General features: G+C 34.4%; 2 protein-coding genes across 4 annotated transcripts in view; one reads left to right on the forward strand and one right to left on the reverse strand.

The window, feature by feature from the left end:
- Positions 1-12,129, forward strand: part of TMEM106B (transmembrane protein 106B) — a 1,075,577-nt gene that overhangs the window by 940,297 nt on the left and 123,151 nt on the right. The gene's annotated exons all lie outside the window — the stretch shown is intronic.
- THSD7A (thrombospondin type 1 domain containing 7A) overlaps positions 1-12,129 on the reverse strand; it is a 281,954-nt gene that overhangs the window by 211,200 nt on the left and 58,625 nt on the right. The window contains exon 1 of one of the 2 annotated variants that reach the window (XM_050709225.1): positions 3,107-3,199. The exons of the other annotated variant lie outside the window; for it this stretch is intronic. The gene's annotated coding sequence lies outside the window, so the exon portion shown is untranslated. Of the gene's footprint in view, positions 1-3,106; positions 3,200-12,129 lie in introns of those variants that run through there. 2 annotated transcript variants of the gene reach the window in all.

Genomic DNA, 12,129 nt, shown 5'->3' on the forward strand with positions numbered 1-12,129 from the left:
TAAATGTGAACAACCTAAATATATATATGTATATAATTTTATATATAGCAATGCAAATATGTTGCAACATACTTCTTTTCTCAAAATATGGTATCTGCGTTCCTTAACTCCCAAATAAAATATGTGTTGTGCAAAACTTGTAGCTGAAAAAAAAAATTTATTCTTTAGGGAGAGTAAACATCTGGCCTCTAGGTGTCACACGTGTCCATGTCATAACACACTATTTATGGATTTCTTATTCTTTCATAGCAGATAAGAGACCTTGATTTTATACTTTCAAGGAGTGACATTATGAAATATCCTCCTTTCAAACTTGTAATTAAAAAAAAAAAACACTTTCATACAAGAAAACCTTATTTATAGAACATGAATAAAGACTCTACTTGCATGAATGCACAAGCAGCAAACATCTCACTCAGACTTTACAAATGCATTGTTTTTATTAAGAAAAATAAATGATGCTTGGACAGATTGCTCTCTTTTTTGTTGATGCTGTTTATTTTTAAATCTAGTTGAAACCTAGTCCATGGGTCAAAGTTTGCCTAGCCAATCTTTCATTTTTTTTCTTCAGTTGCAAAAAGATGCGATTTAGCTATTTATTTATTTATTTCTGTACTGCTGTTTTTGAGTAGCTGTCTCAGTTTGGCTGAACACCTGGCTGTTATATTTTTCGTTGATCCCTTTGGTAGGTAATTATCAATACCCCCAGCCTGGAATGTTCACGTAAAGAAACTATTCTTTGTAAAAAGGAACATATTAACATACCGCAAAGATGTATTACCAAGAACTGCTTGCTAGAAGATAAAGCTAGAGAACTGCAGAAGGTCAGTCAGAGTAAATGAACTAATTCTACCTTTTGGCCCTAAGCACTGTGAATGAACATTTTCCTTTCTTCACAGATTACATGGGTTCCAGCTGCAGACTGCATGAAGCAGAACCTTTGCAAGTACAAAACTGGCTGTAAAAGTCTCTGCGAAGTTCCCTATCAGGAATTGCCATCTCTATCAAGACTTCAAGCTCTGAAACCTTTCTCATCAATTCTCTTTAATATCATCTGGTGCAGCTTGTCTATTAGTAGGAAAACATAGTATGAATTTTTCACTAGAAAACCAACTGCATTGATATGGTAGCTTGCTGAAAGAGATTTTGAGCGTGTTTACATTCATCCAGAATTGGATGTGGTAAGCCCTCATACATGAATTTTCTCTTGCAGAGACCATACATATAAAATAATTCTAATCATACTTAAAATCTACAAACAAAATACCAATTACAGTTAGGGTTTGTAGTAAGGTCTGCATCACTACTCTCTCTCAAATACATTTATAAATTTTTTTAAGACTGATAAATTTGTAGTTTCATAGTAACTTATAAAGGATAAAAAGAAGCAGAAAAAGCAAAAAAAATAATATATATATATATATATTTTTTTTCATCCTGGTCCCAGTCATTTTAAAGAAGAAGATAGACAATCATTACTTTATTTTGTTAATAAAAAAGAAAGAAGTGCCTGAGGAAGATTGTGAAATTTTTCCCTTAAAAGCTTTTTTGATTCTTTGGGGGAGAAGCTTGAAATGTGCTTCTGCTAAGAGCAATCAGTCACTTCTCATCACAACCTCTGAAAAGAAATCTGCACTCAATTAGAACCCGTTTTGAAATTGTGTACCAGTATGCACAGATAGAATCAGTTTTCTATCACTAAGCTCATTGCAGTAAGTTTTCACACAGAAAACTAAAAGACAAGACTTTAATGGGGCTTTCCAAGTCAATTCTATTCCTCCAATGTGTGCATATACTTTTTGAATTTGAGTTTCTAAAGTCAATAGGATCAATGTCAGCTAGCCCCTATGCTGACATGGACTTGTGCTGAAAATAAATAACCTTATCCAGGCAATATGTTCACTGGAGAAAAGTAACAGTTAAAACTGATAGCTGTAAGTGCAAATAAGTAGAACATACACAGTACTTGAAATGCAGTCAGGGAGATTTCAAAGACAATGGTGAGGTAAGTATTGAAATCCCTGGCAAGGGGAACAGAAAGACAGAGAATGGAATAAACAAAGAAAATCAGTGCCCAATATTGCTTTTGAAAATCCTCTCCAGGGATAGCTTAGTAATTTGCACATACCAAATCACCTTTAAACAAAAGCCACCTTCAGTCAATTTTAAGCCTTTTCTCCTTATTAAAATGCTATTGATTGATCATTCTTCATCTAAACGTTTGACAAGCCAATTTCCATTTTCAAGGAGGGAAACATTGGTCTTCTTTTTCAAGCCATAAATCACTCAAACATTCTGTTATCAATTCTCAAATTAGTTAAATTATACAAATTAATAAGAAAATTAAATAAGGCTGCATTTTTAAATTTATTTTTATTTTTTTAAATCAGCCCATATGTTTAATGGCTTCCAGAAATGGATGGGTTCAGAAGTACCAATAAAAACAATATAGTTGGAAATAGCTTTCAGTGATTTGTTAACTTAAGAGTTCCAACTTAGCTGGCCAAAAGTACAGCTGTGTGTTTTGTGCTGACATAAACAGATCAATAAACAAGAGGAGTATAACTTCAAGAAACTGATTAAAGCATCTCACACCATTTTGACATGATGTGAGGTTTAAGCCATATTAAATTAATGATCATGTTTCAGTTGTGATTTACTAACAAACGAAGCTCTAAGCTAGAACTGTTATGTAATTAGCCATCATATTTTGTAGCACCTTACATGGTAATTATAATACAAAAGAAAATATCTGAGAATAAATCCTTCCATCTTTAGCTTTATATAAAATATTTACAAGGGTGTTCCGTCTGTCACATTTGAATCGTATGGTTGTGCTTTAACTAGGCGTTCGAAAGGACACCTATTCCTACTGACCAATCTTCCTATTGAAAATTTTAGGTCACTGAAGTCAACTCTGTAGCAAAGTACGATATAAAAGTAAATCTAAACAAGGGAGGCAAAAAAATTCATGAATTATAAGACCATATTAATGAAAACATGTTTCTATTTCAAACCATTTCACTATTTAATCTTGAACATGGATAACTAGATCCAAAATGCTGAGTTGTATCAACAAAATCTCCCTATTCCTCTAAGTACTGACCTTTCTTCTTCCTCCACTGTTGCAGCAGTCTCCTCTCCTACACTCCATTGCAGCAGCATTTCAGTGGCAAAAATAAAGCAGGTAGCCAAATCTATGCAAGTGAGATAGGTGACATCACAACTACATATAATTGGATTTTATGCATACCGATCACAAAGCACTTAGCACATTCTGCAGGCTACAGAAAATTTTTCTCTAAATTATCAGCATTAGTGTTAAAATTAGAGCTTCACTATGGGGGATCAGAGGGTCAAACCAAGCTTAAGGTGATGTGACACTTTCGGGACGGGAAAAAAAAATCATTAAATTGGCACCATAGTTATTCCCTATGGTGACAAAAAGACATTATTGCCAGTTTTCTCCAATCACTATTATACTTGTATCTCCAAAAAGGAAATAAAAAGATTTCCAATTATCTGTTAGTGGCAGCTCCAGTACTTCCACAAGTTGCTCCCATGAGACTCAAAACTAACGTTGGTCTAAATAAGTGACAGTTGCATCTATATAATCTCTGCAGAATATATGACAACTCATTTGAATATATGCAGAATATATGACAACTTATATTGCTCACTGAAGGAAGAAAGAGGATGGAGGAGATAAAAAGAACAAGGAGTTTTCTCAATGATTGTCCTATTATTGAAATAGTGTAGAAACTTAAAAAGAAGATGGCTCTTGATCAGAATTGAATTCACTTGCTACCACACAACTAGATGAGTTGAGCATGACTTCCCTGGGACAAAAACTTAATCCACACATATGAAGTAGGGTGGGCAATGCTCAGAAAATGAAGCACTATTGAACCACAAACAGCAATGTTTGAATGCCACAGAGTTCAGGTAAAAAAAACAACCTGAATTCAGGTAAAGATAGTAACAAGTTTTCCAGTACAAAAAAAACCACGCATGTCACGCATAAAGCAGAAAAAATATTAGAGAAAACATTATAAACAACCTGCTTTGTAGACCTTGGTGGATGATTGCATGTTCAAACACCCCCTGATCATTTCAGTTCTTCCTTTTTTTACAGACATAGTTGTACCCATAACATACGTAGAAGTTTGCCCTTATTTTATTGTAGCACATGCATGTGTCTAAAGAAAGAGTTTAATTATTATATGCTGTTGAATGCATGCTAAATACTGAAACTTGCTGAAAAGCAGGGCACATTGTACCTCACTTAGGCTGATTTAAGGTACAGTTCAATAAATTACTCTTCTGTAAAGTTACAGGGTTGCTGTAGCAAAGTATTACGCTGACAGGATTCAGAAAAGAATTCCCTTCATTATGTCAAACATTTAAAGATGCATATGCCTACTGTATGTCCCCTCTCTCTGTCAGTAACTGGTTTACTGGCAACCAACCAGAAACACTGATTGATTGCTAACCTTGTGAATCATATTTTTTAATGTAAAACTTAACTATATTGAGTTATCTAAACTACCGTGATCACATATGCAAATTACCCGTAGATTTCGTTATAGGCAGTTTGGCAGGGCTTCTTCTAAGCTTCTAGCCAAGATTTAATTTTCATTTCTAAAAGATACTGGTAAAGTGCACTGTGGGTTCCTAGCCTCTGTTAAAAGTCAAGACTACTGACTTCATGTCCTAAATATAGGTGAATACATAGTTTTCACAACAGGAATAAAAACATATCTTGGATCTTTGGAGGAATGGAGTACATCCATCTACTTCTTTCTCTATTACATATATGGAAAAAGAAAGTTGTTATTGTTTTGGTCAAGATAAAACTTCTTATTCTCATGAAGTGCTAGAAAAGTGTAAAATTCATTAAAATATGAAAAGGGAATAGCATTTTTATTGCATTCACATCTTCAGAATGTAATTCAGAAACCTAGCCTCAATTTTTCCTCAATTCAAATAAAGTTCCATTTTTAAAAATGTGCTAGAATTTTCTTTTTCATATTCTCTTTCACATTGCTATCCTTATGTTAACCTGCAATTTCAAGTAGTGATTTTCAGATGTGAACATAATGAAATGATCCCAAATAGTTTTCTTTGGTTTTGCATAATGGAATACAAAAGATTGTATTCATTTGATTTCAAAATGGACCATTAGCCACTGTAGTCTTAAGCCATTAAATGAAAGAACTTAAAATCAAACAATAAATAACCCTAATGCATACCTCTAAGCAGTAAGTAATTAAAATAGATAGTAAACATTTGCTTTATTGTTTGTTTTTCCTTCTTAAATTATGATTTTTGCAACAGTTCTTTAAATGGTTTTCATTTTAACTGCATTGCAAAAATGAGATCATATTCATTGTATGCTCTTCATTAACTCAACTGATGGTGTTTTAATTCCTGCAACTTACAAAGCCTAGTGTTCCTTTTGCAATTCAGCATAGCTAGTGTGTGTTAAGAATAATTAGCTTCACTATGGCAGAACAAGTGATTTCTTTGCAAAATACAAACACTTCTTTTGACAAAGATTATTATTAAACTTTCAAGGTATTTCTTTTCCTGCAGTAGAGTAACTTCATTTTTAAGAAACTTTTCTGTACCCCGGTTTCCCTAATGAACTAACAACCCACATTGTCTCTGATGGCAAATACTTTCAACATATCTAGAAGAAGATCAGAAAGAATACTTAATGCAAGTGTTTTGTCTGATACACCAAAATACTTCAGCTTTATTATAAACAGTGAATGCAGTTTAGAAGACTAAGGGTTAGTGAGAAAGACAATATCATGGAATTTCATTACAAATTATTATACCGTAATAATGTTTTGCATAAAACTTGCCATAAAAAGCCAAGCACTACACCTACAATTTAGCGAACATGCTGTCTTAACTTACATAGATATATAACCAAAACTGAACAGTCACACTCTCACACAAAGTTATTCTACTCATCTATTTTCAGAATTACAACATAGGATCCATGATGTGACCTCTTGAAATTTGCAGTTATGTTAAAATAATAAAAAATGAGGTGTCAAGGGAGCATAATGACCTTGCCTTGATCAAGAGCTGACTATAAGCCATAGCTAAAAGGCAGTGCAAACAAGAACTGAATGTAATAAGTATCAGTATGGGCCATGGATCAACAAGTAACAGGAGAACAACACCTGAAACTGCTGTAGATACCCTGATACTGTCAGTAGCTGATTGATCAGTGGTATGTAGCAATTTGGCTAGCCCCTCAACACACAAATACAGATGATGGAGGAATATTAGTTAGAGGTCTAATGCCATGCTGAACTGCTGCCCAGAGCCTAAACAGGTGTAAATCAATACTGCATTCTACCTTTGACCCAGTTCACCTGCGCCAAACCACTGCAGTGCTAATTGGGACAGGTCTGTTAACTTTCTAGATGTGTCTGCTTACATGTGCAGGAAGCTTCCCTGACACAGTCCATCCCTCCTTGCTTGGTCTACTAACAACTTGAGCACAATAGCACCACGTTGTTTGGTGTACAACTCCCCTTCCCATCATCACAATACAGTTAGAATCTTTTCAAAAAAATGCTGGCATTTTATGTTCTTCATTATAAAAATAACATATGCAAAAATAAAAGCAAGCATTTAGACGTTACTGTATTCCCTAAAACCCTAAAGCAAGAGAATTAATTTTAAAGTCAAACAACCACCAGCACATAACTTCTATTCCTTAGCCTCCCCCCCCCTCCAATTCCCCTCCTTTCCAAAGATGTTTAAGGTGTTTCTACAGAAGCAGCATTACTAATCTTCTTAATAGTAGAAAAGCGATGAGCTCCATCACATCAGTCAGATGAAGCCATTGGACTCTAGGTCAAAAACACAACCTTGAATATCAGTCAGATACAAGAAGATAGTCATTGTGATCTTAAAAATAAATAAATAAATAAATAAAATATTTCTGGATGCAATATTAACATTGCTACATTGCTTAATTAGGAAGAATAATTCAAATTATGTTGGCAAAAACAAGAGAAAAATTCCATCAATGTAAATCAGAATATATATCTGTGTGTGCATATATATATGTTTTATAAGTATATACATATATACAGAAAACCTGAACTTAACAGAGCCTTCAAATCTTCTAGAGGAATGAACAAAAACACCAGCCTGATTTAATGGAGGTAGCTAATATAGTAGGTAAACTACCACAAATTTGCTCATGTTCAGTTTCAACCATTCAAACGTTAAACTACCAACAGACCAACTTTCACTTTTCTGTAATATAACGTTCCACATACAACAGATGGCAAAAAAGAAAAAAAAAAAAAAAAGGAAGAAAAAAACCACAACACTTCGAATATTGTTGTGCCCTGCCCTGCAGGCAGCTAAGCACCGCAGAGCTGTTTGCTCACCCCCCACCAGTGAGATGGGGAAGAGAATCGGAAGAAAAAGTAAAACTCATGGACTGAGAAAAAGACAGTTTAGTAGGACAGAAGAAGAAGAGAACATAATAAATTAATAAATAATAATAATAATAATAATAATAATAAAAGAATACACAAAGCAAGTGATGCACAATGAAATTGCTCACCACCAACTGACCAATGTACAGCCAGTCCCCGAGTAGCAGCAGCCCTCACCCCAGCCAACTCCACCCTTTTTTATTGTTCAGCATAATGCCATATAGTATGGAATATCCCTTTGGCCAGTTTGTGTCAGCTGCCCTGATTGTGTCCCCTTCCAGCTTCCCCAGACTCTTCACTGGCTGGGCAGTATGAGCAGTTGAGAAGTCCTTGATTTAGTGTAAGCACTGCTCAACAGCAAAACACCAGTGTGTTATCAGCATTATTCTCATCCTAAATCCAAAACATGGCACCATATCATCCACTAGGAAGAAAATTAATTCCATCCCATCCCAAACTAGGACAAATATAATCTTGCAATAAATGCACTGATCTGTGGCAGACCACAGTTCAAACAAACCTCAGGACCTTGGACAGGGTCTGGTGAAGCTCCGTTGACAATTCCTGCTACTATTTGGTCATTAAACAGAGTATAAAGACTCTGTTTAGAGCATACTCCTTACGTGAAAAGATAATAGACTGTTTTAACACACACATAGCTCCAAAAACATAGCTTAACTGGCATAAACTTGAGGTCATCCATACCTTGTTTTTTACAGTCACATAAAGAAAGCATTATAGTCTAAGATTGCGCTATATATATATTACACATATTGATGTATATTTATGCAAGAATATTGTAAAAATACTCCCTTAGAACTCTTTAGCTGTAATGTACAGGAATCAAAACACTATCTTTGAACTGCAGCATTGTTGTCCTTCAACGTTAAAATATTTCTTTCACTGTTTAAGATTAAATGAAAAAAGTCAAACTATCAAATGAACACAAAATAAAATTAAGCAGATGTACAAAAGGAACTCAGATTATACTTCCATTAAGAACATCATGGTTTTAATGGAAAAAAAAACCACTTCCTTAAAGATGAGTGTCGGGTAATGTTATCAAAGTTAGAAGAAAGGAGATCATGGAAAGGGAAATGGGAAAACAGAATCAGTATAGTAAGCTTATCTTAAAAAGGAAGAGAAAGGAAGAGGAGAGGAGGGGAGGGGAGAGAAAAGAGAAGAAAACAAACAAACAAACAAACAACAACAATAACAAAAAATTTGGACTAAGATTGTTTGCAAGTTGTTCCAGTGCCCCCCTCTCAATGGCAAAACTGTTCAAATTTATCATAAAGAAATTAAACATAGTTGTAAAATGTTTCATCTCTTCCCCCCCCCCAAGAAAAAAAGGAAAAATAATAATGCTATTTTAACACTGAAACAATTGTGATTTTATTGAGCCAGTTAAAATTGTTATTCTTAAAGTCAAGTTAAACCTCCAAGTATCATGTAGATTATACTCGGATGAGGCATAGATTTTTTTGCTGATGTTCACTGCAACAAATCAATGTAAAACTAAAAAAAATATATATTTATTTTAGAGATACTCCTACAAATAGGCTTAAAAATTATTATTTGGATCCACCTGCAGGCCATTTCAGCAAGATTGCAGCTGAGGGGATGAGACAGCAGGGAGACCCATTCAAGCTGATCCAATTTAGATATGCAAATTCTATCTTGTGTGTTTGAAAAGAACATTATGGCACAGCATAATTTGCACCTTGAGTTCCAAAGAATAATATTTCTAATCTAATGAAAACATGCCTCCATTGTTCATTTTCCCACTCTCCAGGTTTGGTCCAATCTACTGCTCTCCTGCCTATTTAAACTGTTTTTTTGTTTGTTTGTTTGTTTTGTTTTCTCCACATATAAAACAATTAACTAACATTAAGAAAATGAAGAGGGAAATAGAAATGTATTTATTATTGTAGTTACCTAAAAAAGACAATGCTACAAGTGCCTGACTGATGTGTGATACAGTCTATAATAGTGATGGGCCTAATATAAGCCCTATTGTAGGGCTGAAATGCTAAATGAAGAAAGCAAAGTTTAAGATCATGAGCCTGACATAGTGCCCTGATAGCTTATTTTTATTTTTCTTGGTTGTTCCAAATAGTGATATTTGCTTAATGATAAACTTCTGCCAAAATATACTTTTTTCTTTTCTTTTTTTTTCCCATCAAAGTGAATGAACAATGCTGGGGATTGTTTTGGCCAACACTGGCCAAAAACTACGGTTTACTATTACTTCTTCTGATTCAGTGGTATTATTAACAAAGAACAAGACAGTATATCTTATAATTCACGAACATACATATTATCTTAAAAAGATAGTTCAGCACAGCTGAACTAGCATGAACTTTTATTAGTGTTGAGCATACAATAGGCCCAATGCTTCAAAGTAAATTTTCTCAAAGCTGCAGAAGAAACACTTATTGTCCTCCCTGCAAACAAATCTAAAGCATATGTTTCTATAATAACAAGCAACAACATATCTGAGTGAATATGGCCAGGAAAATATTTAAAAGGAGATTCACAGAGTACACTTTTTTTTTTTTTAATACAGAGTTGGACAGAAACTGCTCTTCTCTTTAAAGAAGCTCGGTGCTGTGTTAAAGCTCCAAAGAATAGAATAATTTAAAATGTTGAATGAGAAATGGCATATCTGATGCTGTAAGGTATAGTCAGAAATCAAATCCATTTTGGAAGAAATATCTAAAAGATTAATATACATTTAAAGTCATATTGTAGCAAACTAAAATGTTAAGTACAGTCTCAGAATTAGAGCCTGTACACAAGAAACACTGAGCAATCCTCTCACTATCATACAATTATATACTTTTAAAAGCATACAGAAACATACTGTAATTTCTGTGAACTGACTGATTTAAGTGGAAATCAAAATTTTGAAGTCACTGAAAAATTACTTTGATGTTCATAAAAGTGTATTCCAGGTATGCACTGAATTTAAAAGGTGCAGTTTCACTGTTTTGAGTTGAGAAACATATTCTAGGGTAAATTCAACCTTTTTGTTGAACCCCTCTCACTTAAGACAGACTCTGAGGTCTTTTGTAACCTGTCATTACAACAGGTTAGTTGTAATATTCAGCTTCCATGAGCATAAGCAAATAACAAGCTCTGTTCTGATAAAACCTCAGGATCTCATTTGTTTCATGGACATAAAACTTACCTATTCCTTGCTTTCATTGACTCAGGCCATGGTTTTGACAAAATAACCAACACTACATCTTACTGAAACTTACATTTACAAGTCCTTTGCCTATTAACCCAACTATATCTAACTGATATTCTATCAACATAGATTATAAAAACAAACAAACAAACACAAACAAACAAAAACCCAACACAAGAGGGCAAAGGCTTCAGGAGTGAATTGCTTCCAGGCCTCCAGCACATGTAGTTGGTCAGACTGACAGTTTAGTAAAAACATAATTCTTAAACTGCAAGTACAAAGTAGGAGAGATGGGTAGCTGCAGAAATCTGCGACCTCCAATTTCTAGCAGTATGTCTGCCACCATTTCAAAGCTTCTTTTTTATTTAGAAAAGATATAGTATTTTTGTAATATATAAATTTCACATGACAAACTGCAATTGGAAGGGGGAACAGCAAGTAAGTGGTTAATACACTGAAAATTAGCTTAATGGAGGACTCCTCCTAAACTCTCCATCCAGAACAATAACTGGAATAGCCCCAGTGCTGATGTTGGTGTGAGCTGGCACACATTCCCAATCAGGAAATCAGCACAGGAAAAGTTCAAGGCTTATGCTTGTGCTATCCAAAAGAGAAAAGCCACAAAAATAAGTTTGCAACAATAAGTTTTCACCAGTCACCACAAAGGAATGACACTTGGTTTGACACATGCTGAGCTACCCTGGCCTGTGCTGAGGTGAAAGAGCTGAGGGGCACAGGGGGTGCTGGGGGATGCCTGGAAGCAGGACAGCTATTATGATAGCTTCAAAAATCTCATGTTCTTTTGTGCTTGATTACAAATTACTTAGTGGAAGTTTAATAAACATATGAGGAAAACAGAGGAAATTAAATTATTTCAGAAGTCACAAAGCCAGACACAAATGTTCATACTACAAAAGGGCGCAGAGGAGCCAAGTTGTGACAGCACCCCATTCAGATGAGGTTAAAGAAGACACTTGACATCTCTCTGAGTCAAGAGCACTTAGCCATGTTTGCAGTGAGAACCATGCCCATCTATCACCAGCATCCTTCAACTGCTATCCTATGCAATTTCTGTGGCTATCCTACAAGATTTTTGAAAATAAAAAACCCTTTAGAGGATTAAAAATCTAAAAAAAATAATTTTTTTTTTAAGTTTTTTTGTTTGTTCATTTGTTTTGCACACATGGTAAACTTTATAAAATGAAAGAAAAGTTTCAAGACTTTTTAGTCAAGGTAAGCATTCAGAGACACCAAAATATCACAATACTTTTTCTGATATCCTTCTGGAAGTAATTTAAACAAATAATACAGAGGGATTCATATAACAAGAAAATAATTCTTATTAATATCATAGAGTCATTAAGGTTGAAAGAGACCTTCAAGATCATCTGGTCCAACCATCAAATATCAATACCTTTCAAAGTGTGCAAAACTACCAATGTAAGTCTTCAATAGATA

This window comes from Cygnus atratus, chromosome 2 (assembly GCF_013377495.2).
Source record: "Cygnus atratus isolate AKBS03 ecotype Queensland, Australia chromosome 2, CAtr_DNAZoo_HiC_assembly, whole genome shotgun sequence".
Classification (NCBI taxonomy): Eukaryota; Metazoa; Chordata; class Aves; order Anseriformes; family Anatidae; genus Cygnus; species Cygnus atratus.